Genomic DNA, 5,813 nt, shown 5'->3' with positions numbered 1-5,813 from the left:
GAGTTTTTCAATATATTTATACGAAAACTAAAAACTGTATATTAGATTTATATTTCCCATATAACTTTTTTAATTATAATATCTTTAAAAAGTATTATTAACATACTTATTAGCAAGAATTTTTCCATACTTTATGATATTATTATCATGCATATATAGTAAACTAATTAATTAGTAAAATCTTTAAAACAAGAACTACATCAAAAATTAAAGATCTGACAGTGCCATGATAAAGAAAAGGTGAAAATATATTTTCCTTAATTAATATACCTTAGTTTTGTCTCGGTGATTGAATATTTTTTGTATTACTCGTTTGTCTCTTGTGAAAAATGCATGCAGCCATAAAGTTTAGGTCAAAATGGATTATCCCTCCTGCTGGAATTTAGGGGGCAAATAGAATTGGATAAAAACAAAATTGGTCATGATCATTTGAAAGCTTGCTGAGTTCACTACGTTTCAAATTTGTATCTAACATCTTCGTAATTTGTTGTCAATTTGCCTTTTTATTCTAATCTTTTATATGCAAACATGTTTTAATAAGCATCCGCGTGGCTAAATTTTAAGGTATCTATTTATTTGACTATTATTTTTTGGGAGCATTATACTGAAGAATTAAAGACTCTTTGATAACCTTGAAACTGAAAGCTGTTTCTTCAGTTCAAGATGGATCGATGAGGGATCTCCACGTATCAATTAGTTTTGATGCCTATAATAATACGATTTAATAATAGAATAAAGTCTGTTAAAAATTTTCTTATTATATAGCTTTGGTTTACTGTCATACATACATACTATAGGAAAACTTTCAAGTGTGCCATTCACTTTATTGTAACACTGCTATGTCAAGTACGGTCCGGTAAAAGTTAAAAATTTTGTCATGTTGTGTGGGATGAATTACCATAAACATCCCTCAAAGTTGAAGGCTTGAAGCCATGTCTTGTGCAACGAGACTAAGTCTAGTGCTAATCCAATCATGCTATGAAGCTCCACTTTATTCTAAATCATATTTATGAAATAGGAAAGATTTTAAATAGCAATATTCTTTAAAAAGTTATGATATGTACAGGAAATATCCTTAACGTTTCATTCGTTCTATTTATATCCCCAATGTTTCAAAACTGATTCAATGTTACCCTCCACGTAGGCAGTTCCGTTAGTGTTCCGTCAGTGGAGTTAACGGGAGGGTAACATTGAATCAGTTTTAGAATATTAGGGAAATAAATAAGACGAATGAAACGTTACGGACAATTATAGGACTTACCCAAACGTTGGGGATAAAAACAATACTTTACTATTTTAATTATTAAATTAGTTACTAAACTTATTACACAAATTAATTTTTTTCATGTTAAATTCTGTAACAAATAGACAAATCAACCTACATTATTATTTAGAAAAATGTTAGCTAGGAAAAAACTTGATAAAGGAAAAAACGGTTGTATGATCTACAAAGACTCTAAATCTTTATGTCTATAGTATATTTTATCAACAAATCTGAACCTTACGTTTTCTTTAATATTATATCTCAACGGTAGTCACAACTGGAATTTCAGACTTCCAAAAAAGTACATGGCATACCTGAAATTCTTCCTTTATTATATTTTACTAATTTTACCACCAAAATATACCATATGTCACTTTCTCATTACAATTGAAATTAAATCTTTTCTTTCAAAATTAAAGAGTTATACCCTCCTTTCTACTAATTTTACAACCAAAATATACCACATACCACTTTTTTATTACAATTAAAATCAAATCTTTCCTTCCAAAATTAAAGAATTCTTCTATCCTCTCTACTAATTTTACAATCAAAATATGTCACATGTCATTCTCTCATTGCAATTAAAATTAAATCTTTTCTTCCAAAATTAAAAAATTATTTCCTCCTCCCCCCTCCCTTTATCTATCTCTCTTATTCTTTCAGCCACTCTATCTCTTTTATATATCATTATCAATGACTAATTACAAATTTTACAATCAAAATGTGTAACGTGATATTTTTTATTGTATTAAAATTAAAATTAAAATATTAAAATTGAAATATAGCTATATTATATATTATAAACTAATTTAATAATCCAAATATGTCACATGACACTTTCTTATTAAAATTGAGAAGAAATATTTTCTTCCAAAATTAATCATCAAAATTTAAAGAATTCAAATTCAAAAAATAGAGTACAATACTCATTAAAACATGATCTGCTAATAAAAATAATAAATAAAATATATTTTAATTTTTTGAGTTATTTATACATTAAAAAATTAATAAAATTAATTAGTATGTAATTTGTATAAATAATTATATTATTTTGTATATTTTTAATTAAATAATTCAATTTCAGAATAATTAAATCTGCCATAACAAAATAATTAAATCTGTAATAACTGAATAATAAAATTTATTTATAATAATTTTTTTTTATAAAAGATCAAATACATATTTCAATATGCAATTTAATGATTGATTTTTGTGAATGTATAAGATGATTGATTAAAAATATAGGTCTAGCATTACAAGGTTTTAAATACTTATTAGATTTCCAAAAACTTAAGTTGTAATTTTTTATATATTTTTGTCAATGAGCAATAGCTCAAATGGTATAGTCTCTCCATACTCAATTAAGAGGTTGCGGGTTCGAGTCTCCTATCTTTAGTAAAATAAAATAAAATAAAATAAAATATTTGTCCAGTGTTTTCTTTAATTTTATCAGAAATAGCAATTGTAGTGCGGAGAAAGGTATGAAAGTTAAATATACGATTATGGGTGAATTTAGTGAAAGTTCTATTCTTCAAATTGTTTATTCTTTTATATTTTTTAAAAATTGTTTTTTAAATTGTGTATCATATTTATTGTATGAATTTGGATATAAAAAGAAGAAAAATTGAGGTGAAGTAAAGTAATAGAAAAACTTAAACGAGAAAAGAAGAGAGAAAAAAAAAAGTTAAAAAATGTGAAAAGAAAAACTGATTCTTGTATTTTACATTTTTGAAGAAAATAAAAACACTAGCCACTAATTACAGGTACAACTATACATATACATTGATTATTAAATTTTAATTTACTAATTCTCTAAGGCTGGATTTATTTTTTAGAATAGAATTAGATAAATATTGAGAGGAAGATACAAAGAATAGAAATATAAAATTTTGTGTTTTTGTATTCTATTTGGTGATAAACTAGAATAAATTATAAAAATTTAATTTATCTTTTTTTTTTCATTCAAAAAATTAGAGAAAAAATATAATAATAAAAATATAATTATAAAAATTAACAAAAATAATAAAAAAATAAAAAATAAGTTGTATTATGTTATTAGTGTCTCTATATTTTTCTTGTCAAAATAAATACAAAATATATTAATTTACAATAATGCTAGGGAACCAAGAGTATATCAGCCAAAAATAAGTCAAAATATGTCTAGACTGGGACCCAAAAGCCCAATACACTTCAACACCATCCAAAATTGACCAGGGTAAACCATATTCACCCTCCCCAAAAATCCTACCCTTGCTTTCACCGTTTTACCATATAGAAATTTGAAAATCATCTGCACCCGCGCCACGCCTCCGAAAACATCGTGCAACCTTCTTCCCCCTCTTCTCCGGACACTGCGACGCCGCTCCTAATGGCTCCGCCCATTGCGCCTCCACACACGACACCTGAGCGCAACCCTCTTCCGTCTCCTCTCCGGACGCTGCGACGTCGCTCGTAGCCTCTCCTCTCATCGCGCTTCCACACACGGAACCAGAGCGACGCCATTCTGCTGTTGCATGCGGGTTTTACCGGTGGCTCTGAAGCTTCCTGGTGCAGCTGCACCGTCTGACGGTGGATCTTCACTTCTCCAGCCTGGAATCTTCACTTCATCTCACTAATTGGTAAGTATGGCAGATCTTTCCTCTGATTTTGTATGCATGTTTTGAAGAGAGATTTGGAGATGGTTTTGTTGTAGTGGTTCGGTGAACGTTAGTTGAATGAGTATTTTTTATATGTTGTACAGCTCAGGTAATTTAATCTTGGGGAATCATGGGTAAGTATGTTTTTTCCTAATCTGTGCTAGGATTGAGGAATTGCTGTGGTAATCAAGTTGATTTAATTTTGCTAATTTGCTATATGCTGCTGAATTGCTGTAATTAGATATCGAATGGTGTTGAAATTATGATCGGATGTTGCAGTTGTTAGAGATTAGATTTTGCTTTTATCTGGGTCTCATATTGTAATTGTAGTTGTTAGAGATTAGATGTTTCTGGTCTGCTCTAGTGTTTAGATACTAGGAATGGTGTTTATATGAGATGTTCTTTGATTTTGCTAAATTACTGGACGTTTTCGTTAAATAATATTTGAGTGTATCAATTAAAATTAATTTTTCATCTTAGTTGAATGGGTGTTTTTTATATGTTGTACAGCTCAGGTAATTTAATCTTGGAGAATCATGGGTAAGTATGTTTTTTTTTCCTAACCTGTGCTAGGATTGAGGAACTGCTGTGGTAATCAAGTTGATTTAATTTTGCTAATTTGCTATATGCTACTGAATTGTTGTAATTAGATATCAAATGGTGTTGAAATTATGATCGGATGTTGCAGTTGTTAGAGATTGGATTTTGCTTTTATCTGGGTCTCATATTGTAATTGTAGTTGTTAGAGATTAGATGTTTCTGGTATGCTCTAGTGTTTAGATACTAGGAATGGTGTTTATATGAGATGTTCTTTGATTTTGCTAAATTACTGGACGTTTTCGTTAAATAATATTTGAGTGTATCAATTGAAATTAATTTTTCATCTTAGTTGAATGGGTGTTTTTTATATGTTGTACAGCTCAGGTAATTTAATCTTGGGGAATCATGGGTAAGTATGTTTTTTTTTCCTTAACCTGTGCTAGGATTGAGGAACTGCTGTCGTAATCAAGTTGATTTAATTTTGCTAATTTGCTATATGCTGCTGAATTGCTGTAATTAGATATCAAATGGTGTTGAAATTATGATCGGATGTTGCAGTTGTTAGAGATTGGATTTTGCTTTTATCTGGGTCTTATATTGTAATTGTAGTTGTTAGAGATTAGATGTTTCTGGTCTGCTCTAGTGTTTAGATACTAGGAATGGTGTTTATATGAGATGCTCTTTGATTTTGCTAAATTACTGGACGTTTTTGTTAAATAATTTTGGATATTTGAGTGCATGAATTGAAATTAATTTTTCATGTTAGTTGAATGGGTGGTTTTTTATATGTTGTACAGCTCAGGTAATTTAATCTTGGGGAATCATGGGTAAGTATGTTTTTTTTCCTAATCCGTGCTAGGATTGAGGAACTGCTGTGGTAATCAAGTTGATTTAATTTTGCTAATTTGCTATATGCTGCTGAATTGCTATAATTAGATATCGAATGGTGTTGAAATTATGATCGGATGTTGCAGTTGTTAGAGATTGGATTTTGCTTTTATCTAGGTCTCATATTGTAATTGTAGTTGTTAGCGAATAGATGTTTCTGGTCTGCTCTAGTGTTTAGATACTAGGAATGGTGTTTATATGAGATGTTCTTTGATTTTGCTAAATTACTGGACGTTTTTGTGAAATAATTTTGTATATTTGAGTGTATGAATTGAAATTAATTTTTCATGTTACTGATTCTGTGTGTTTTGCTGGATTTCTGTTGTATACAATAGCTGATATTCTTCCTTGTGGTTTGGGAGTTTTGGTAAAAAAAAAAAAGTTAGTTGTAACTTGGTTTGAATGTGGCCATTTAAAATTATAGCATCAAAAAGTGATTTTTTGTGTAGATTTATTGGAGTTTTAACTTGATCTATTGGTAGCTA

This window comes from Arachis ipaensis, chromosome B04 (assembly GCF_000816755.2).
Source record: "Arachis ipaensis cultivar K30076 chromosome B04, Araip1.1, whole genome shotgun sequence".
NCBI classification, from domain to species: domain Eukaryota; kingdom Viridiplantae; phylum Streptophyta; class Magnoliopsida; order Fabales; family Fabaceae; genus Arachis; species Arachis ipaensis.
This window is presented reverse-complemented; position numbering follows the sequence as displayed.